Source organism: Bubalus kerabau, chromosome 9 (genome assembly GCF_029407905.1).
Source record: "Bubalus kerabau isolate K-KA32 ecotype Philippines breed swamp buffalo chromosome 9, PCC_UOA_SB_1v2, whole genome shotgun sequence".
NCBI lineage: Eukaryota > Metazoa > Chordata > Mammalia > Artiodactyla > Bovidae > Bubalus > Bubalus kerabau.
In genome coordinates, this window is record NC_073632.1 from 31,210,848 (window position 1) to 31,235,993 (window position 25,146).

General features: G+C 38.3%; 1 protein-coding gene and 1 pseudogene across 1 annotated transcript in view; both read right to left on the reverse strand.

Annotated features, from left to right (window-relative positions):
• Positions 1-25,146, reverse strand: part of ME1 (malic enzyme 1) — a 277,918-nt gene that overhangs the window by 224,876 nt on the left and 27,896 nt on the right. The gene's annotated exons all lie outside the window — the stretch shown is intronic.
• LOC129619519 (acyl-protein thioesterase 1-like) lies at positions 1,799-22,090 on the reverse strand (annotated as a pseudogene).

The window sequence follows — 25,146 nt, forward strand, 5'->3', positions numbered from 1 at the left end:
ACACATTCAGTTCAGTTCAGTCGCTCAGTCGTGTCCGACTCCTTGCGACCCCATGAATCGCAGCACGCCAGGCCTCCCTGTCCATCACCAACTCCCGGAGTTCACTCAGACTCACGTCCATCGAGTCAGTGATGCCATCCAGCCATCTCATCCTCTGTCGTCCCCTTCTCCTCCTGCCCCCAATTCCATTACTGTTATGTAAAATAAGTTCCATTTTTTTTTAAGTTGAATATCTTATCATGCCTGACTCTTGGTTTGTTTCTGTATGAAGCAAAAAACTTTGACCTTTTAGGGTTCTAATTTTGAGAATTCCACTGTTCAATATATTAAGAGTCTACCAGAGTGGCTGACCCTACAAGTTCAGAATCAAAAGTAGGCAGTGGGGGGACTTCCCTGGTGGTTCAGTGGCTTAGATTCCTAATACAAGGAGGCCCAGGTTCAATTCCTGGTCAGAGAACTAGATCCCACATGTCGCAACTAAGAGTTCACATGCCAAAACAAAGATTGAAGATACCGTGTGCTGCAACTAAGACATGGCACAGCCAAGTAAATAAATATTTTTTAAAAAACAGCTGACTCAAACGTGGCCAGCCCCAGTGTAATTGGCAACCATGGCAAGAGTTGACTTTTTACCTACATACTGCAGTGAGAACAGGACTTGAATAAGTGCTCACATGGAGGTGGCAACAGTTGATCTCTACCCATCCTAGGTGGTCAGCTGGGACTCTAAGAAGATGACATGTTAACAAAAGAAAAAGAGTTTATTAACTAAAACACACAGCACACATTACCCAGGAGAAAACTGAAATGAAGAGCGGCTAAAGCAAGTAGCCTAGAACTGCAGCCTATGCATCATCTTCAACAAAGAACAAGAAATCAGTAGAGAAATGACATGACAAAGGAAAGCTGTTTTAGGCTTCCAAGGGCAGCAAACTGTAGGAAGATAAATACATGAGAAGAAACTAATAGAATAAGATTTGCAGATTCCCCTGGCCCTCATATTTTGGGGTGACTTTACCTGACTCCAAGGAACTCCTGATGAACCAAGCTATTAGTTATTGGTATTTGAGTGTTATAGTAATAGGTGAAATGGGTACGTGAGTCATTTCACTAGAAGGTTTTAAAGAGATGTATGCTTATTTTGGTGGTGGTTTAGTCACTAAGTCATGTTCGACTCTTGTGACCCCATGGACTGTAGCCCTCCAGGCTCCTCTGTCCATAGGATTTCCCAGGCAAGAATACTGGAGTGGGTTGCCGTTCCATTCTCCAGGACATCTTGCTGACCCAAGGATCAAACCCCTGTCTCCTGATTTGCAGGCAGATTCTTTACCAACTGAGCCACCAGGGAATCCTTGTACACTTATTTTAATCTATTTGAAAACAGAAGTCTATGCAAAAGCCCAATCCTCTAAGGCAGTGGTCCCCAACCTTTTTGGCACCAGGGACCAGTTTCATGGAAGACAATTTTTTCACAGACTGGGATGGGGGGATGGCTTCAGGATGATTCATGCACATTACATATATTGTACACTTTATTTCTGTTATTACATCAGCTCAGGCATTAGATCCTGGAGATTAGGAAACCCTGCTCTAGGGGGACCCTACAGAATGTCTAGAGCTCCATAGAAGACAACTTTTTTTGAAGAAAGTAATATCCCTCTTTATTAACCCTTAAAAAGCATTATCTCTACTGTTAGGAATAATGTAATACCACTTCATTCTTATTATATATTACAATCATTAAATATACATGAAAACATATATAATAATACAAATGCTGCATGCTGACTTCATAATTTTGGGGTAAATCCATAGACTGAGTCAGAACATGCATACATCATTTATAACTGTTCATTTATACCTGAAAAAGTTTTCATTAAGCACACTAATAATTTTCAAATGATGTAATAAAAATGTGCTTGCAGTATTTGGCTGAATTACATTTGGGAAAAAGAAGCTAGCTGTTTCACCTATTTCAATACTAGTATGCTCTGGATCATATTATACATGCACAGAAACTTAGAAGATCATAAATCTCCCAAAAGAAGACATTATTTAGTCTGTGTCACTGGTATGTATGTATCTGTAAAAACATTTTAACATTGCAAACATCAGAAGTTTCAAGATGGGGCACAGGAAAAGGTATATACTCGACTACAGTGATGCTGAATACTTCTTCACAATGCCTCTTCATGATGTCAATCAACTGGAAGTGGGAGTTTATCAAAGAGTTGCTTGATATCCATCATTTCTTGGTGACATGAACTGGGTTTTTCAGGTTACATTGGCTGGGTTTACCAATGTTTTTAACTTTTCTACAGTAAGAGAACTGACCATTAGAGCAACTTAAAGGTAGCAATCTCCATGACCCTGAAGACAGAAACGTCTCTGTTAGCACCTCTGTTAGGACCCTTGTTGGAAGGCAGCAACTGAACGCAGTGATACCTGCCAGTTTCTGCTGAATGGTAACAGTGGTGGAAAAAGATAAAGGCCCACCCAAAATAATAATCTTAAAAGGAATAAAGGAATACTCTTCTTCACCTCTTGCTCTATCAAAGCTTTTACATTTTCTGCTGCCTGTTTAATTCCAAGTTTATCCTCCTGTTGAATCAAGCCCAATAATATCAAACCAAGAAGGCACAGCCATGTTCACATTTAATGTAACAGATTAACAGACACATGCAGGTAGGTGTATTTGATATGTGAACTTCTGATACCGGCAAAGGCTTCTTGCCCACCCCCACCCTGTATCTCCCCATCCATGCAGGAAAATCACAGCAGTGGGCTTTCCAGGGTGAGCAGGGTGAAGAACCAAGCAGACACACCTAAGGCTGGAAAGAAAGCATGGTTGGGCCTCCTGTAGCCCTAGGTTAAAAATCAAGGATCTAGGCCAGTGGTTTTCAATCTTTTTCCCATATTGGAATCCCCTGGGGAGATTTAAAAACACTCTTGACTGGATCCAGAGTTGTTGATTTCATTGGTCTGGGTGGTAACTTTAGCACCAGGATTCTGTGCCCCAAGGTCCCCAGATGATCCTAATTTGCAGCCAAATTAGAATTCCAGACCCCTGGTTTAGAAGAATGTTTATCACACTTTTGCTTGCATCAGAATCAGTTGCAAGGCTCCTTAAAGCAGGGCCCCACCCCCAGAGTCTCTGATTCGTAAAGTGGGAGGTAGAGCTCCAAAATTTGCATTTCTAACAAGATCCCAGGTGATGATATTGATGGTAGCTAAGGGACCACATTTTGAGAACCAATAGTCTAGAGTAGCGCTATCCAAAAGAAATGTAATGTGAGCTGTATATATAGTTTAAAGATTTCCAAGTAGCCAAGTTTTTTAAAAGTAAAAAAAAAAAGTTGAATTTTATTTTCATCATATATTTTATTTAACCTAATACTATATCCAAAATATGAGTATGTCAATTTGTTATCAATGTAAAATTAATGACATGTTTTACATTTTTCTTTTGTACTGTCTTTGAAATCTAATGTGTATTTTATACATAAAGCACATCTCAATTCTGACACCAAATTTTTATCAGAAGTACTTGTTCTCTACTTAGATTTTATAAAATTTACAGTTGAAATGATAGATGCATATACCCAAGTTGCTGCAAACATACTTGAACTTTTTAAAAACTAAATTGAGTTTTATATTTAAATTAAAATCTTCTTTTCCATACTTGAAAAATCTAAGACTACTTGGTCTACTGAAGGTTAACCATTAACATTTCCTACCTGGGACTTCCCAGGTAGTCCAGGATTGGGACTTCATCTTTCAGGGCCGGGGTTATAGTTTCAGTCCCTGGTCAGGGAGTGAAGATCCCACTTGCCTTGCAGCCAAAAAAACCAAAACATCAAACAGAAACAATACTGTAACAAATTCAATGGAGACTTTAAAAATGGTTCACATAAAAAACAAAACAAAAAAACATTACTTATTTGTATAGGCAGTTTCCAAATTGGTATTGAATTATGTTCCTAAAGTTCATGTGTAAGTCAATGATTTAGAAATCATATTGCATTTTTCGTAGCCATAATACAACAAATGCTTCCATGCTAGTTTTAAAAGCCTGTGCATTCACACTTAGACACCCAGTCATGTCCAACTCTTTGCTACCCTTTGGGTTCTAGCCTGCCAGCTCCTCTGTCCAGGCAAGAATACTGGAGTGGATTGCCATTTCCTTCTCCCCTTAAAAGCCCATTAACACATAATGTTGGAAATATCATACAAAGAATAAAAGAGTCTTCCTAAAGTTTTTTAAAAATAAAATATTTCTGAATAAAATGTCTGACAAGTTCCAATTTAATATTCCATGAGTAATCTTTCTATATACCCTGGGGAAATACAATAATAATATAAACATTTGTTTCTCAGTAGATATGAACTATATCATTTGCTTTAAAAGGCAGAATCAACTCTAGCCACATCTGGTTTGAAATAATAATTGTTCTATCTCACTACATACATAAAGGGCATTCATACAACCTGGGCCTTAAAAACCCCACAGGAATATTCCCAAATGCGAAATATAGTTCAGATTTTCTATCCCAAAATTAAAAATAAAGACTAGTTCTAAATTTAAATCCTCTTGCTCAAAATTCTCCAACGGCAACCACCTCACTCCTAGTAGAAGCCAAAGTCATTAGCTGACCCATAAGGCCCCATAGAAACTGTTCCAGTCCCTTTATCTCTGTGGCTTTATTACATTTATCTCTCCGCTCCTCTTTCCTGTTGTTCTAACTGACTGTGACTGTCTTACTTTTCCCCAAACAGAATACACACATCCCTGCCTCGTGGCCTTTGCTCTTGCTAGTCCTTCTCTGGAGCACTTGTCCCCTACATATCTACATGATTTCCTCAATCCCTTCAAGTCTTTGCTCAAGTGTCATTTGTCATCTGAGGCCTTCACTAACCATGCCATGGAATACAGCAATTACTATTCTTCCTTTACACATCTTCCTTACTCTCTATAGGTCTTCCTTACTTTTCTCCACAGAACTTTTTATATTTAAATATAATATGCAATTCACTTATATGAATGCTCACATGTCAACTCCATAACAATGGTGATTTTACATCTTTTGGTCTTTTCTGTGAAACCCATCACTTCTTTGTTCCAGAACTCCACATAAACAACTTTTCTAACTTATTTCATGATCTATTTATTCATACACACTTTTCTTTCACAAGTATTTATTTGACTGTCGTCTTTAAGTCTTCGGCATAAAGGGCATAGATCCTTTCCTCTTTAGCAAAAGATTTATCCAGAAATAATTAATAAGCCACCAGAATTGGACATAGAAAATTCAACATTTCAAATAATCCTTGGTTTTCAAACTGTTCTTGAAAAATTTGCTTACTGTATTCCTACAGAATGGCATAAATTTGATTGAGACTGTTCTCTGATGAATACTCATTTGGATTGTACCATTGTATAATGTTTTAACACCTTGTAAAATTATATATACTGTCAATAAAATTTCCGTGCATTAATAGCATGTATTGTATTGTTTGGCTTCCCTGGTGGCTCAGTTGGTAAAGAGTCTGCCTGCAATGCAAAAGACGTGGGTTCAATCCCTGGGTCGGGAAAATCCCCTGGATAAAGAAATGGCAACCCACTCCAATATTCTTGCCTGGAGAATTCCATGGACAGATGAGCCTGGAGGGCTACAGTCCATGGGGTCACAAAGAGTCAGACATGACTGAGTGACTAACACACACACAGGTGACTGAAGTGGTAAAGAATCCACCTACCAATGCAGGAGATGCAGGAGACATGGGCTTAATCCCTGGGGTGGAAAGATCCTCCTGGACTAGGAAATGGCAACCGACTCCAGTATTCCTGCCTGGGAAGTTCCATAGACAGAGGAGCCTGGTGGGCTACAGTCCATGGGGTCACAAAGAGTTGGACAAGACTGAGCACACACACATACTAACTGTATTATTTAAAACATAAAGTTACATATATTATGAAAAAGACCCAGCTCGATATTTTTGCTATTCATATTCATTGAATTAATATTTGACTACTTCCTTACATTTGCTTAACTCAACCTAGATAAAAACTACCTCCCATCATTGTCAAGAATAAGTCTATATCATTGCTTCCAGTGAAAAGGGGGTAGGTTATAGAGTAGTTGATGGCTGTCCAGACACTTCTCTTTGTCTTCCTCTGTTCAAGTACTCTTAGGCTCTCTCCACGGGGTCTCTCATTCTGGGTTAATTTGGGTCCTCACAGCACGTCAGCCTCAGGGCAGTCAAACTGCTTGTTTGGAGATTGAAGACTTCCAGCACAAGTATTCCAGAGTAGAAAAAAAAGCTCTTCCTTTTGATTATTTACCCTTGTCCCTTCTCCATACTCTCTTGATGTAGTCACAAAAACCTATCTCAATGGGAGAAGTACCAAAGCCACACTGGAAGAAGAGCATGTAGATAGGAGATTTGCTGCAACCATTTTGAAAATACAACCTGCCACATAGTGTGAAGAAATCTATTAGACTCCTTGTTCCCATCACTTTTTTTAGGGTACTAGATCATCTAAAATATGCAGTGGGTGGTACACTTGATACATACAAGTTAATGACACTGATTGAAAATGTGCATAAGGAAACAAGTTGAGAAAAATTTATTCCAGAAAAGTAAACTAGAGGCTAAGCCATAGTTCATTTTAGATACAGACCCCAACCCTTACTATATCTTCAGTATATAAGATGTTGGAGTCACCGATCATTATCGTGAATACAAGATTTCAAAGTGCTTTCTAAAATTGTTTTCAATGTGATTTAATGTGGTATATATTCTTTTAATATTTTTAAAAATGACAGTTTATAGAAAATATACACATTAGTGCCAGAATATTAAATTAGCTATAATACACTATTCTGCTGCTGCTGCTAAGTCGCTTCAGTCGTGTCTGACTCTGTGCGACCCCATAGACGGCAGCCCACCAGGCTCCCCCGTCCCTGGGATTCTCCAGGCAAGAACACTGGAGTCGATTGCCATTTCCTTCTCCAGTGTATGAAAGTGAGAAGTGAAAGTGAAGTCGCTCAGTCACGTCTGACTTTTCGCGACCCCATGGACTGTAGCCTACCAGGCTCCTCCATCCATGGGATTTTCCAGGCAAGAGTACTGGAGTGGGTTGCCATTGCCTTCTCCATACAATATTCTACAATACTTTAATTATCTTAAGTAGTTAGGAGGTTACTAAATGAGGCTCATTTCATACACTGTTAACAAGCAGCAGTGAAAGAATTATTTATTAGAAACCAAAGATATTGGGGTCTATTAGGAACCATGTATTGGTTTAACTGTAGTAAGAATATCATATTAAAAGTAATACTGGGGATGTCCCTGGTGGCCCAGTGGATGGGACTTCACCTTCCAATGCAGGGTGGCAGGTTCAAACCCTGGTTGGAGAGCTAAGATCCCACATGACTCAGAGTTAAAAAACCAAAACATGAAGCAGAAGCAGTATTGTAACAAATTCAACAAAGACTTAAACCCTGACTTTAAAGAGTTGAAATTCAGCCTATTAAGGCCAGGATCTACCTTTAAAACACAAAAAGTAATACTGAATACTAAATGGATAGAGTTTTTTTTTAACTTGGAAAACTCTGCTCCAGAATTGTTGATGATTTGTTTTAGTTTATACTTCTGTAATGTATGAAGTTTGTATAAAGAGTACATATTACTTTTACATTCAGAAAAAACAAAACTTTAAACTTTGGAACATACCCAGTGGGTATCTATAATTAAAACAATATACTGTACAATTTTAGGAATCTCAATTTTCTTCTTTGTTCCAAAGGTAAATTGAGACAACAGTTTGGCATTATACCACATTACAGTATGGATACCTGAAATCTCTGCTTGCCAGGAGGCACTAAAGCCAGCCACATAATGCGACTCTGAGACAGGGAGGATAAATTTCATAATACCCTCCTCTGCCAAACACCTGTGTGGATCCACCCTACTTGTCTAACTTTGAAAAAGCTGGACTGAAAACAAGCCAAAAAAAAATAAGGATTCAAATTTAAAGTTAAAAAGCTGTGTAGAAAGGTAACCATTTTTCATAACACTATATATTGAATTTACCAGTTAACCCTGACTCACCTAAATAACAGATTATCACAGAATTAAGTGAACAAATAATTGATTTTCAAATATAACATGATGTTCTATAAATGACAATATTATGTGACTTTTTCCTTCTCAGTCACAGAGTTGGACATGACTGAAAGCGACTTAGCATGCACACACACACACATCTGCTTCATATTTTGAAAAACTTGATGCTACAGTTAGAGAAAATACATATCAAATATGATTTATTTTCAAGTAAAGTTTTTCAAACACAAAAAAAGGGTTCAAAAAACTACTTCAATTTCTCCTTTTAATGAACAGCTAGTAATTGCTTTAAAATTGCCATTCATCCCTGACAGTGTGTTAAATTATTTGCCTTTGTAGCTCTAACAGATGTTAGAAAATAATGAATAAAAAAATGACACAAATAAAAGCTACTCTTATTTGTTTTGCTTTATCCAACTTGAAGTTTAAAAGAATAGTCTGTGTTTTTGGAGATCAACTCAAAATACATTGACCTTGTTAATTTGGAGCCCATGGGCTGTATCTAGTGGTTAGCATCTAGTGATCTGGCAGAAATATAACTAAGCCAGCATTAGGCACCAACTATCAATCTCTAGGAGAAGGCAGTGGCACCCCACTCCAGTACTCTTGCCTGGAAAATCTCATGGACGGAGGAGCCTGGAAGGCTGCAGTCCATGGGGTCGCTGAGGGTAGGACACGACTGAGCAACTTCACTTTCACTTTTCACTTTCATGCATTGGAGGAGGCAATGGCAACCCACTCCAGTGTTCTTGCCTGGAGAATCCCAGGGACGGGGGAGCCTGGTGGGCTGCCGTCTATGGGATCGCACAGAGTCGGACACGACTGAAGTGACTTAGCAGTAGCAGCATCAATCTCTAATGGCACCAGAAACCTGGCATTTCGAGTCTAGTCCTAAGCTGAAGCTCTAATACCATGGCAGAGCTCCAGACCTCCTGGGTTATGGGAGAGGGAGAAAATGTGCATGAAAGGTTGTACTCAGGAGAGTTATACAAGAGATTCATTCATGACAGATGAAGAGGCTTGGGAGAAAGCACGTAGGCCAGGGTGGAAATGTGGAGTACTAAAATAAATTTCACTGTAGTGGAAATAGCAAGACCAAATCACTTTCCGAATGGGGAGGGAGGAGGGAGGAAGGTTCAGGATAGGGAACACATGTATACCTATGGCGGATTCATTTTGATATTTGGCAAAACTAATACAATTATGTAAAGTTTAAAAATAAAATAAAATTTAAAAAAAAAGGATATTATGACCAAATAAATTTAAATAAAATGGAAAAAAAAAAAGACATGGTCTAGTTTCTATAGGGACATTGGGAATCTTTGGGCAGGAGGAAAAAAATTTTGCATAGATTCAGTATAAGAGTTATGAAGTCATTCTGAGGTTTTGAAAATAATCAGGCTTAAAGGGGAAAGGTGCAAGTTGGGGGATATATTAGGAGGTTGGGGATTTATTCTATGCTCATCCCAACCTCCTAATATATACACACTACTATATATAAAATAGATAATCAACAAGGACCTGCTATATGCACAGGGAACTATACCCAATATTCTGTAATAACCTATATAGGAAACGAATTTGAAAAAGACTAGATATGGTAATATGTATAACTGGATCACTTTGCTATACACCTGAAACTAACACAACATTGTAAATCAACTATGCTAAGTCACTTCAGTCATGTCCAACCCTGTGCAACCCCAGAGACGGCAGCCCACCAGCCTCCCCTGTCCCTGGGAGTCTCCAGGCAAGAACACTGGAGTGGGTTGCCATTTCCTTCTCCAAGGCATGCAAGTGAAAAGTGAAAGTGAAGTCACTCAGTCGTGTCCGACTCTTAGCAACCCCATGGACTGTAGCCTACCTGGCTCCTCCGCGCATGGGATTTTCCAGGCAAGAGTACTGGAGTGGGTTGCCATTGCCTTCTCCAAAATCAACTATACTCCAATATAAAATAAAAATTTTAAATTAAAAAAGAGAAAAGAATCAGACTTTGGGTACTTGCCCACACGTATTCCTTGACTCATGCAAGATTTCCAAATTCAAGTAGAATTTATATTGAAAGAGGAGCTTTAGATGTAATACTGTATTTCCAGCCCTGGACATATTCAGATTTGGACATAGCTATTATTTGCTGGGGACTTCCCCAGTGGCTCAGTGGTGAAGAATCCACTCGCCAATACAGGGGACAAGAGTTCGTTTCCTGGTGCAGGAGGGTTCCACAGGCCAAGGCTACAGCTAAGCCCGCTGTCACAACTATTGAGCCCAGGCTGTAGAGCCTGTGCTTTGTAACAAGAGAAGCCTCCACAGTGAGAAACCTTCATACCACAACAAAGACCAGGGCAGCCAAAAATAAATAAATAATAAAAACTTTTCTTCTTAAAAAAAAGGAGTATGCCAATATGTCTTCAAGCTTTTGGAATTAAGTTAGAACAACCCTCCATTTGTCAGGGAATCAGTGCCTAAAAGTTGTACAGTTCACATCCCAGAGCTGATTCATATTTGTCTTCCCTGTCTGCAGGGAAACCAATACATAATCAGTATCAGTATCAGTTCAGTCACTCAGTCATGTCCGACTCTTTGTGACTCCATGGACTACAGCATGCCAGGCCTCCCTGTCCATCACCAATACATAATAGAAAATGCAAATATTAAATCACCTGGACTTTTTTGTATATAGTTTTGCTTGCAATTTTCCTGATAATATCTGTTGGAGAGATACTAAATCTATCTCATGAGAATAAAATAGGTTCTTTTAATCACAATATTGTCCTTCAGTCTGTATATATTCTTTAGGATAGATCTGTACATAGGAATGGAGAAGGCGATGGCACCCCACTCCAGTACTCTTGCCTGGAAAACCCCATGGACGGAGGAGCCTGGTAGGCTGCAATCCATGGGGTCGTGAAGAGTCAGACACGACTGAGTGACTTCGCTTTCACTTTTCACTTTCATGCATTGGAGAAGGAAATGGCAACCACTCCAGTGTTCTTGCCTGGAGAATCCCAGGGACGGGGGAGCCTGGTGGGCTGCCATCTATGGGGTCTCACAGAGTCGGACACAACTGAAGTGACTTAGCAGCAGCAGTACATAGGAAAAGTAAAAGGGTGTAAGAACAAAGTTATTTAAACTTGAAGCCTTACATAGTTTCTGAACAATTAAAGAGCAGCAGAGAGGCATGCTGCTGCTGCTGCTGCTGCTAAGTCGTTTCAGTTGTGCCCGACTCTGTGCGACCCCATAGTGTTTTAATTTTCTTTTACCTCTTATACCTAAAGATTACACTTTTTCATAAGCCCTTCTCTTAGCCCTTACATCTCAAGGAAGATATGGCCTTACAATTTTTTTTAATTACTTGCTTTAGAATCTTTATCAGGGTGGTGGTCCAGTGGTTAAGAGTCTGCCTGCCAATTCAGGAGACATGGTTTGATCTTTGGTCCAGGAGGATCCCACGTGCATGGAGCTACTGAGTCTATGTGCCATAGCTACTGAGTCTGTGCTCTAGGGCCTGTGCTCTACAAGAGAGGCCACTACACTGAGAAGCCCATCCACCACAGCCAAAGAGTGGCCCCCTTCACTCACAGAAACTAGAGGCCCAGATGCAGCTGTGAAGACCCAGGTCAGCCAAAAATAAAAATAAAAAAATAAATCTTTTCTTTTTTTTTTTTAAATGTACACATCAAAAAAAATTCCTAAAACATTATCAAACAGAGAAGAAACAGCTACTTTTTTCCTTCAGTAATACATTTTCACTTGAATTTAAGTTCCTTTCATTTTCAGTTTCACTCCTGATAATCTTTGTCTGTGATATTCTTACAGGAATAAGAGTACCAAATAAACCCAGACTAAAATTGAAATCTTCCTAGAGAGATTCCTTTTAGAAACTTAAAAAATAAATGTTTAGGTGGCACTAGTGGTAAAGAATCTGTCTGCTAATGCAGAAGATGCAAGGGACGTGGGTTCTATCCCTGGGTCAAGAAGATCCCCTGTAGAAGAAAATGGCAACCCGCTCCCGTGTTCTTGCCTATAAAATTCCATTGGACAAAGGTGCCTGGTGGGCTATAGTCCATGGGGTTCCAAAGAGTCAGATGTGACTGAGCACACACACACCCATGCCAAATATTTCAAAATCATCAGTAATTATAAGTTTATTTATAACCATAATAGTTAGGTGTTTCTTTTCAGGTATCTCCTTCTTTCTATATAGTCATTTAATGAAAATATCAAATCTATTAATTTTACAGTATGGAGGTTCCTCAAAAACTAAAAATAGAATTGCCAGGTTTGCAGTGCTAGAGGTTGTGGAATGGTGGTGGGTGTAGCTACGAGGCATAGTTTGCCAGCAGTCTGAACCAGCAAGGGCATTAGGAAATTTCCCTGCGTTTGTCCTCCCTCCACCTGACTTTGCCTTCTGAACTGGATCCCAGAAGAGATCTGAGATCTTGAAGCATCCTGCCCAAAGGATGCCTAAAACGAGCTTTGGGGAGGGACTGCCAGCGTAGAGATCAAACCCTGAGCCTCTAGAGTGGGAGCACAGACTCCAAGACCCTACTCTACCAGAGAACTAACCCTCAGTTCAGTTCATTGCTCAGTCATTTCCGACTCTTTGCAACCCCATGAATCTCAGCATGCCAGGCCTCCCTGTCCATCACCAATTCCCAGAGTTTACTCAAACTCACGTTCATCGAGTCAGCAATGCCATCCAGCCATCTCATCCTCTGTCATCCCCTTATCCTCCTGCCCCCAATCCCTTCCAGCATCAGGGTCTTTTCTAATGAGTCAACTCTCTGCATCAGGTGGCCAAAGTATTGGAGTTTCAGCTTTAGCATCAGTCCTTCCAATGAACACCCAGGACTGGTCTCCTTTAGAATGGACTGGTTGGATCTCCTCGCAGTCCAAGAGACTCTCAAGAGTCTTCTCCAACACCACAGTTCAAAAGCATCAATTCTTCGGTGCTCAACTTTCTTCAGAGTCCAACTCTCACATCCATGCATGACCACTGGAAAAACCATAGCCTTGACTAGACAGACCTTTGAACTAACCCTGCTGCTGCTGCTGCTTCTAAGTCACTTCAGTCATGTTCGACTCTGTGCAACCCAGTAGATGGCAGCCCACCAGGCTCTCCTGTCCCTGGGATTCTCCAGGTAAGAACACTGGTGTGGGTTGCCATTTCCTTCTCCAATGCATGAAAGTGAAAAGTGAAAATGAAGTCGCTCAGTCATGTCCGACTCTTCAAATCCCATGGACTGCAGCCTACCAGGCTCCTCCATCCATGGGATTTTCCAGGTAAGAGTACTGGAGTGGGGTGCCATTGCCTTCTCCTAGAGGGTATCAAATAGTGAGAACTCACACAAAGTAAACCACTGGAATACAAGACTCAGCATCACCCAACCACAGTAGCACCCTCCGCAGGACACCTCATCCAAACAACAAACAAAACAAAAATACTAACCCAATCATCAGCAGACAGGATTACCACCTCACTCAGCCTTGCCCACCAGAGGATAAACAAACAAAAACTCAACACAAATCTCACCCTATACAAAGCTCATACAAACCACTGGACCAAACTTAGGAGGGCAGAAACCAAAAGGAAGAAAGAATTCAACCTTGAAGCCTGGGAAAAGGAGACCTTAAACACAATAAGATAAAAAAATAATAATGAAAAAGCAGAGAAATACTATACAAATGAAGAAACAAGTGAGAAGAAGTCCAAATAAATGAAGAGGAAATAGGCAAACTACCTGAAAAATAATTCAGAATAATGATAGTAAAGATGATCAAAAACCTTGATAAAGAAATGGGGGAAATGCAAAAATCATTTAACAAAGATCTAGAAGAATTAAAGAATAAACATGCAGAGAACAGAATTACTGAAATTAAAAATACTCTAGAAAGAATCAATAGCAGAATATTTGAAGCAGAAGAACAGATCAGTAAGCTGGAAGATAAAATGGTGGAAATAACTTCTGAAGAGCAGAATAAGTAAAAAGAATGAAAAGAACTAAGGATAGTCTCAGAGACCTCTGGGACAATATCAACTGCACCAACATTTGAATTATAGGGGTCCCAGAAGAAGAAGAGAAAAAGAAAGGGTAGGAGAAAATTTTTGAAGAGATTACAGTGGAAAATTTCCCCAACATGGAAAAGGAAATAGTCAATCAAGTCCAAGAGGCACAAAGAGTCCTGTACAGGATAAACCCAAGGAGAAACATGCCAAGACACATACTAATCAAACTAATACAGACTAAACACAAAGAAAGAATATTATAAGCAGCAAGTGAGAAGCAACAAGTAAAATACAAGGAAACCCCATACGCTTAACAGCTCATTTTCACCAAAAACTCTGCAGGCCACAAGGGAATGGAAGGATATATTTAAAGTACTGAAAGGGAAAAATCTACAACCAAGGTTACTGTACCCAGCAAAGATCTCATTCAAAATTGGTGGAGAAATAAAAAAGCTTTTCAGACAAGCAAAAGTTAAGAGAATTCAATACCATAAAACCACCTTTACAACAAATGTTAAATGGACTTATATAGTCAAGAAATACAAGAGAATAAAATAGGTCTACCCCAAACAATTAAGAAAATGGCAATAGGAACATATATATCAATAATTCCTTTAAATGTAAATGGACAAAATGCTCCAGCCAAAAGCTATAGGGTAGCTTAATGGATACAAAAACAAAACCCATATATATGCTGTCTACAAGAAACCCACTTCAGACCTCAAGACACATATAGACTGAAAGAGAGAAGATGGAAAAATATATTCCATGCAAATGGGAAGCAAAAGCAAGCTGGAGTAGCAATACTCATATTAGACAAAACAGACCTTAAAATAAAGAAGATTTCAAGAGATAAGGAAGGATATTACATAATGATCAAGAGATCTATCCAAGAGGAAGACATAACAATTGTAAATATCCATGCATCCTACATAGGAACACCTCAATACATAAAACAAACACTAACAGACATAAAAGGAGAAATTGACAGTAACACAATAATAGGAGACTTTAATACCCCACTCACGCCAATGGACAGATCATCAAAACAGAAAATTAATAAGGAAACTCAAGTCTTTAATGATACATTAGATGAGATGGATTGCATTGATATCTTCAGGACATTCCATCCAAATGCAGAATACACTTTCTTCTCAAGTGCACATGGGACATTCTCTAGGATAGACCACATCTTGGGTTACAAGTCAAACCTCAGTAAATTTAAGAAAATTGAAATCAAATCAAGCATCTTCTCTGATCACAATGCTATAAGACTAGATATCAATTATAAGAAAAAAGTAAGAAACAGAAACACGTGGAGATTAAACAACACATTTCTAAATATCCAACAAGTTACTGAAGAAAACCAAAGGAAAATTTAAAAATTTCTAGAAAAAAAAAATGACAATGAAAACATGACAACTCAAAACCTATGGGATGCAGCAAAAGCAGTCCTAAGAAGGAAGTTTATAGCAATACAATCCTACCTCAAGAAATAGGAAAAACATCAAATAGACAGCCTAACTTTACACCTAAAACAACTGGAAAAAGAAAAACAAACAAACAAACAAAAAAACACAAAATTAGTAGAAGGAAAGAAATCATAAAGATCCAAGTGGAAATAAATGAAAAAGAAATGAAAGAAACAATAGTAAAGATTAATAAAAAGAAAAGCCAGTTCTTTGAGAGGATAAACAAAATTGAAATACCTTTAACCAGATTTCTTAAGAAAAAAGAGAAGAATAAAATCAACAAAATTAGAAATGAAAAAGGAGAGGTTACAACAGACAATGCAGAAATACAAAGGATTATAAGAGAATATTATGAATAACTATATGGCAAGAAAATGGATAGCCTGGAAGAAATGGACAGATTCTTAGAAAAGTTCAATCTTCTAAGACTGAACCAGGAAGAAACAGAAATTATGAGCAACCCAATTACAAGCCCTAAAATTGAAGCTGTGATCAAAAATCTCACAAAAAACAAAAGCCCAGGACCAGGTGCCTTCACAGGAGAATTCTATCAAACATTCAGAGAAGAGCTAATGCCTATCCTTCTAAAACTCTTTCAAAATATGGCAGAGGAAGGAACACTTCCAAACTCATTCTACAAGGCCACCGTCACCCTAATACCAAAACCAGACAAAGACAACACAAAAAAAGAAAACTACAGGCCAATATCACTGATGAACATAGATGCAAAAATCCTCAACAAAATTTTAGCAAACAGAATTCAGCAACACAACAAAAAGCTCATACACCATGATCAACTTGGGTTTCTTCCAGGGATACAAGGATTCTTCATTATATGTAAATCAATCAATGTGATACACCATATGGACAAATTCAAAGTTAAAAACCATATGATCATCTCAATAGATGAAGAAAAAGCTTTTGACAAAATTCAGCACCCATGTATGATTAAAACGCTTCAAAAAATGGGCATAGAAGGAACCTACTTCAACATAGTAAAGGCCATATATGATAAGCCTACAGCAAACATTATTCTCAGTGGTGAAAAACTGAAAGCATTCCCCCTAAGATCAGGAACAAGACAAGGGTGTCCACTTTCCCCACAATTATTCAACAAAGTTCAGAAGTCCTAGCTACAGGAATCAAAGAAGAAAAAGAAATAAAAGGAATCCAGATCAGAAAAGAAGTAGTAAAGCTCTCACTGTTTGCAGATGACATGATACTCTACACAGAAAACCCTAAAGACAGTATCAGAAAATTACTAGAGCTAATCAGTGAATTTAGCAAAGCTGCAGGATACAAAATAAATACACAGAAAGCAGTTGCATTTCTATATACTAACAATGAAAAATCAGAAAGAGAAATTAAGGAATCAATCCCATTCACCACTGCAACAAAAAGAGTTAAATATCTAGGAATAAACTTACCTAAAGAGACAAAATAACTATACACAGAAAATTATAAGAGACTGATGAAAAAAATCAAAGATGACATAAATGGAGAGATATTCCATGTTCCTGAGTAGGAAGAATCAATATTGTGAAAATCAATATACTACCAAATGCAATCTACATATTCAACCCAATCCCTATCATTTTCCAATGGCATTTTTCACAGAACTAAAATAAAAAATTTCACAATTCATATGGAAACACAAAAGACCCTGAATAACCAAAGCAGTCTTGAGAAAGAAGAATGGAGCTGGAGGAATCAACCTTCCTGACTTTAGAATATACTACAAAGCTACAGTCATCAAGACAGTGTGGTACTGGCACAAAAACAGAAACATAGACCAATGGAACAAGATAGAAAGCCCATAAATCAACGCATTCACCTATGGGTACCTTATATTTGACAAAGGAGGCAAGACGATACAATGGGGCAAAGACAGCCTCTTCAATAAATGGTGCTGGGAAACTGGACAGCTACATGTAAAAGAATGAAATTAGAACACTTCCTAACACCATACACAAAGATGAACTCAAAATGGATTAAAGACCTAAATGTAAGACCAGAAACTATAAAACTCTTAGCAGAAAACATAGGCAGAACCCTCGATGACATAAACCAAAGCAAGATCCTCTATGACCCACTTCCTAGAGTAACAGAAATAAAAACAAAAGTAAACAATTGGGACCTGATTAAACTTGAAAGCTTTTGCACAGCAAAGGAAACTATAAGCAAAGTGAAAAGACAACCTTCAGAATGGGAGAAAATAATAGGAAATGAAACAATTGACAAAGGATTAATTTCCAAAATATACAAGCAGCTCATACAACTCAATACCAGAAAAAACAAACAATCCAATACAAAAGTGGGGAAAAGACCTAAATAGACATTTCTCCAAAGATGTACAGGTCGCTAACAAACACAAGAAAAGATGCTCAGCATTGCTCAATGTTAGAGGAATGCGAATCAAAGCTACAATGAGATATCACCTCACACTGGTCAGAATGGCCATCATCAAAAAGTCTACAAAAAATAAATGCTGGAGAGGGTGTGGAGAAAAGGGAACACTCTTGCACTGTTGGTGAGAATGTAAATGGATACAGCCACTATGGAAGACGGTATGGAGATTCCTTAAAAAACTAGGAATAAAACCACCATATGACTCAGCAATCCCACTCCTAGGCATATACCCTGAGGAAACCAAAATTTAAAGAGACACACATAACCCATTGTTCATAGCAGCACTATTTACAATAGCTAGAACATGGAAGCAACCTAGATACCCATCAACAGATGAATGGATAAACAAGTTGTGGTACATATACACAAGGGAATATTACTCAGCCATAAAAAGGAATGCATTTGAGTCAGTTCTGATGAGGTGGATGAACCCAGAACTTATTTTACATAGTGAAGTAAGTCAGAAAGTGAAAGATAAATATTGTATTCTAATGCACATATACATAATCTAGAAAAATGGTACTGAAAAAGTATTTACAGGGCAGCAGTGGAGAAACAGACATAGAGAATAGACTCATGGACATGGGGAGAGGGGAGGAGAGGGTGACATGTATGGAAAAGTGACATGGAAACTTACATTACTATATGAAAATAGATAGCCAACGGGAATTTGCTGTATGGCTCAGGAAACTTAACAGGGGCTCTGTATCAACCTAGAGGGGTGGGATGGGGAGGGAGGTTCAACAGAGAGGGGATATATGTATACCTATGGCTGATTCCAGTTGAGGTTTGACAGGAAACAACAAAATTCTGTAAAGCGATTATCTTTCAATAAAAAAATAAATTGCAAAAAAAAAAAAAAAAGAATTGCCATATGATCCAGCAATACCACTGTAAGGTATATATCAGAGAAAACCATAATTTGAAAAGATACATGCATCCCTATGTTCACAGCAATATTTACAATAGTAAGACATGGAAACAACCTAAATGTCCATCAACAGAAAAATGGATAAAGAAGATGTGGTGCATATGAAAAATGGACTGTTACTTAGCCATCTAAGAAGGGTGAAAATAATGCCATTTGCAGCAACATGAATAGAACTAGAGATTATCATACTAAGTGAAACAAGTCAGAGAAAGACAAATATAATTTGATATCAGTTATGCATGGAATGTAAAATATGACATAAATGAACTTATCTATGAAACAGAAACAGTCACAGACATAGAGAACAAATGTGGTTGTGCGTAGGGGAGAAATGAATTAGAAGTTTGGGATTAGCAGAGGCAAACTCTTATATATAGGATGGATAAACAGCAAGATCCTACCATGTAGCACAGGGAACTATATGTGATATCTTGTAATAAACCACAATGGAAAAGAATATGAAAAAGGATATATATATCTGAATCACTTTGCTGTATACCAGAAACTAATACAACACTGTAAATCAACTATACGTCAGTAAAATAAGTTTAAAAATCCTTCAAAAATTAAAATCAAAACTATTAGTTTTGATAAGACATTGTAAACATTTATACCTATTCAACTTATTAAAGTGAAACAGAAGTTAAATTCTAAAAATAAAAACATAGAGGGGGATAAAATGTTGTTGAAGAAATGTGAAATTAGATAATTTTTTAAAAATGAGTCAACTGAGATTTTAGAAAGGATAGTTCTGCAGGTAATATGCCACCCTTATTATGAAATACTACTGATTTATTGGCATTTACCCTAAAGGTCATTTTAACATTTTAATTACAACACTAGTGTCTTTCTGGAAGTAGATAAGGTAGTTCTTGAGTATTTGCCGTCTATGTGTAAGAAGTTACTGCAAAATTCAGTGATCTAAAATAACATTTTTATCTCACAGTCTTTGTGGGAGAGGAATCTGGAGGCAGTTTAGCTTGACACCCTAGTTCAGGGTCTCTCTCAAGACTGCTTCAAGGTGACACCGTTTGTCTCAAAACTCCACCAGGGAGGATCAGACTCCAAGTTCACTGATGTGGACGTTGGCAGGATTCACTTTCTAGTTGGCCTTACTGGCTACATGGGGCTCCCCATGGGCACAGCAACCATGGCAACTTGCTCTTTCAGAACAAACAAGAAGAACCAGAGAGAGAGAGAATAGGGCATGGCCTTCCAAATTTCAGAAGTGACATCCATAACTTTTGCCCTATTCTTTAGAAGCAAGTCTCTAGGTTTGATCTACGAACAAGAAGAGGAGATTGTACAGAATGTGTGAATACCAGGAGGTAGCAGTCTTTGGCGGAGAAGGCAATGGCACCCCACTCCAGTACTCTTGCCTGGAAACTCCCATGGATGGAGGAGCCTGGAAGGCTGCAGTCCATGGGGTCGCTGAGGGTCAGACACGACTGAGCACCTTCACTTTCACTTTTCACTTTTATGCATTGGAGAAGGAAATCGCAACGCACTCCAGTGTTCTTGCCTGGAGAATCCCAGGGGCGGGGGAGCCTGGTGGGCTGCCATCTATGGGGTCGCACAGAGTTGGACACGACTGAAGCGACTTAGCAGCAGCAGCAGTCTTTGGGAGCCATGTTAGAGACTGCCTACCACACCTGACATGGGAAATTCTTTATAAAGGATAACCATTTCCAAGGGTTACTGGTTTTAATTTTAATAAAATGTGGTCTATTGTGTATTTTTAAAAATTTTAATGAGGGAAGGGAGCAATTTCTTATACGTATTTTAAAACAATCGTCTGGTGTTCACTTATGAATGATGCATCAGAATATTTGATATATCAAAGACTCTTTTTGACTAACCAAAATTAAAAGGAGTCAAAAGGAGAAAAAAATGAAATGAATAATATATTTTTCCAAAATATGTTTCAGTATTGAGCCAGATAATGTCATGGAATATAGCTTGTTTGACACAAATGTCATTCATAACTCCCATATTGTAAATAAATTAAGAAAAAGGGCAGTGTTAAGTAGACATTAAAATCATTTTCAAAAAATAAGACCACAAGACTAGTCTAGTCAATTCTTTTTAAAAACTTCCCCTTCCCACTAGGTCAAGAGTTCTCAACCAGGTATTTCTGTATGTTTATAGTTGTCAAAACTTGATGTGTATATGCATTTCCTATAGAAGGAGTTAATAGCATTCATGAACTTCCCAAAAGAACAAGAACCATTGCCCTAGGCAACAGGAATTTAGGCACTGAATTCTCACATAGAGTCTCATGAATTTGCTTCATATAAACAACAACAACAAAAAGTAATTAAAATTTATTGAATTTCCTTTTAAACTATCTGTTTCATCAATGTAACTAATGTTGAGTTCTATATTCACTCAACAAATATTTATTGAGTATCACTAAATCCCAGCCAGTTCTAGGCAATGGAAATATTAATACAAGTCCCGTCCTCACATTCTTGAGAGTGTGGGTGGAAGAAAGTAAACAGTAATGTGTACAATATTGCATCGCAGAGAAAATAAACAGGTTATTCCTGAATTATTTCAAGCTGTAATGGGAATATACAGTTCACTATACATCAACCCTACTGATCTTTCATAAAACTTTTGACATCAGCAAAATACCCTCAGTTCAGTCCAGTGAATACAGTGAATATTTATGTAGCACTTGCTATGGGCCAGGTATTGGGCTAGATGCTGGAGATGCAGAGATGAGCCTGTTTCTCTGAGAAGTTTATATTCTAGGCTTAGAGGGATCACTTTTTCTAGGAATCCCTCTAGGCTGGATTAGTTGTCCCCCTTACTTTGGCCACCTCATGCAAAGAGTTGACTCATTGGAAAAGACTCTGATGCTGGGAGGGATTAGGGGCAGGAGGAGAAGGGGACGACAGAGGATGAGATGGCTGGATGGCATCACTGACTTGATGCACGTGAGTCTGAGTAAACTCTGGGAGTTGGTGATGGACAGAGAGGCCTGGCGTGCTATGATTCATGGGGTCACAAAGAGTTGGACACGACTGAGCGACTGAACTGAACTGAACTCTGATCATACAGTTACCTGGGCATAACTTTATTGTGCTTACCTTCAAGTCGAATCTGTTTAAGTGTCTCTCTTTTTTGCTTGATCATGAGCTCTTCAAGAGCAAGACATACATTTCATTAATCCTTGAATTCCCAGCATTTGGGGCGTAGTAGTTCAAGAAATGTTTCTTGACCTACACTTGGAGAGAGACAGTCTAACCATAGAGGGATTGCACATGCCCTGAGACTTTCTCTAACCTCTATTTTAAGTAGTAAGATGCAGAGTACAGGGCCGACCCAGAGGGAGGGTATGGGGAGGGAGGAGGGAGGAGGGTTCAGGATGGGGAGCACGGGTATACCTGTAGCGGATTCATTTCGATGTTTGGCAAAACTAATACAATATTGTGAAGTTTAAAAATAAAATAAAATTAAAAAAAAGAAATATAAAATCATCAATAAAGTTGAGGCTGATTAAAAATGTGGCCCTCCCCCCAAAAAAAGATGCAGAGTACAATTTTTACTCTCACCGGTTTCAGTCAAAATCAAAGAATGTCATTAATATGAGATCTGTTATGACATAAGAAATGTCTTTATCAAGACCATATGCATTCTTTCTAGGGAAACTGGTTAGAAACACAGTGCTGTGTTTTATCAACCAAAGAATGTTCTTCATCTCAGTCCTCTCCCCCTTTCCTGATCTGAGCCAATGGCATAGCTCCACCCATCATGTCCCATCAGCTCTTGCCCCAAGATCAGCAAGTGACCTGGGACGTGGGGAAAAGAGGACCATGTCATTAAGGTGATGATCTCTGATCATGTCTACTTCACTGGCAAGTTTTCGGGAAAAGAGCAATATTAAATTTTACAAAAAAAAAAAAAAAAAAGAATCAGATTCAAGTGTCATGTCTTTAGGGAAATAAAAGGCTAGATAAAAATTCAAATCAAACTGAAACTTCACAAGGTCAATGTATTCTATGTGCACACTGTATCAAAACAATAATATCATGTAACAATTTCTCTCTGAATAAGGACAAATTCTCTGCCCACACCCAGCAAAAGAAATTTTTATCCTAAATTTTTCTCAAAGGCAAATGCTTTCCCACACTCAGAAAAGCATTGTTGGTCCTCTGAGCATTCGTTTTATGCCAAGTTTCAAAGTTTTAATTCTAAATTATTTTGTTTAGTTTTTGAAGTATACAACTGTAGCACATTATGGTATAAATATTTGAAGTATACACCAGTATACTTAACTAGTTCAAGTATACATTAATTATACATTAACCAGTTTTAGCCTCATATAGTTTGTCATTAGCTGTTTTTTTGATCACTTATATGCCAGAAATGGGCTTTCCTGGTGGCTCAGTCAGTAAAGAATCTGCCTGCAATGCAAGAGACCCGGGTTCAATCCCCAGGTCAGGAAGATCCTCTGGAGAAGGAAATGGCAACCCACTCCAATATTCTTGCCTGGGAAAGTCCATGGACAGAGGAGACGGGGAGGCTACAGTCCATGGGGTCTCAAGAGTTGGACACGAGTTAGCGGCTAAATCACCACCAGCACATGCCACAAATAGGCAAAGAAGACGAGGCTCAGAGAAGGTAAATAACTTTGCCCCACCTCAGGTTGCTAGAAGAGGAGTTGTAAACTAGTCTGTCAATTCCCAAAATCAGTGGGCTTTACACTATGCCATAAACAGAACAAGGTTTTTTATGATGAATTTCCCATCATGGGTGGGTTTCAAGCCAAGACTAGATGACCATCTATCAGAGTGCCAAGTTATACTAAATCATGGATTTTTTTTTTTTTTTAATTTGGGTGGAATGTTGGACTAGGTCCAACTGTAAGAGTTTGTGATTCCATGATGGAAGGAGCCCATTCATGATGGGAACAAATTCTGCAACAGGCTTTCTTCATTTTGGAAATGAAGAAGAAAGCAAACCTCTTCTGAAAGTGTTACTCGGAACCCAAGAAGGTGAATTTACACAACTCCCAAGACATTATCCTTTAATCCTAGCTGGGTGGTGTGGAAAGTGAACACAGAAATATATTTATGTTTCAAATGGTAGTTCCTGTAGTCCACAAGTGAAAAAAAAAAAATCTGAAACTTTGAAACTGTAAGATAGAAAGTTTTCAATGAAGTAAGAAAATTGTATTGTGATCTCAGGGTGAATGTGTAAGCAAAGCTTACATAAAACTGAAAAGAAGTCGAACAGTGGAAAAAGGAAACAGACTTTGGCAGTGTCCCAGGAGTCATTCTTGGAAAGAATTAGTCTACCCATTACAGTATTAGCATTAATAGGATTTATACTGTTACCTTATACCTTGAATATAATCAGAATCATGTTTTTTTTTTTTTAAGTCAAGTACTGAAGTTTTTAAAGGGTCAATGATGAAAATTTTATTAATCAGGAACTTTCCTGGTGGTACAGTGCGTAAGACTTCACACTTTGATTGCGAGGGCATGGGTTCAGTCACTGGTCAGGAAATCAAGATCCCACATGCCGTGTGGCCAAAGAAATGAAAAAAATTTCCATAAATCAGAAATGTTTACCCTAGGTGTTTGAAAGAAGTTACATTTGGATTTGTAGACAAAAGACATTCTGCAAAGAAATTAGTTATAATGTAAAGATAAAACAATAAATCATGGCTTCTAGAAAGATTACAAGGGACTAACTTTGTAAATGATTTTTTCAGAAATCTTAAGCACTTCCCTACTTCCCAATTTTTTGCTAATCTTTCTTGGTTTAGCTTGTAAATAAGGATATTTCCAGTTCTTTATTGAAAAAATAGTTTTAAGTTAATATTCTTAAAAGTCTATAGTGAGTTCAGCAGCTATTCACATGAAATGAATGTGCTTCTTAATTGATATAAAAGTTGAGTGAAAGCAAATTATATTATATTTGTAGAATATTAGCCTGTTCAGTGGAGAAGGAAATGACAACCCACTCCAATATTCTTGCCTAGAGAGTCCTGTGGATGGAGGAGCCTGGTGGGCTGCCGTCTATTGGATTGCACAGAGTCAGACACGACCGAAACGACTTAGTATGCATGCATGCATTGGAGAAGGAAGTGACAACCCACTCCAGTATTCTTGCCTGGAGAATCCCAGGGACAGAGGAGCCTGGTGGGCTGCCGTCTATGGGGCTGCACAGAGCTGGACACGACT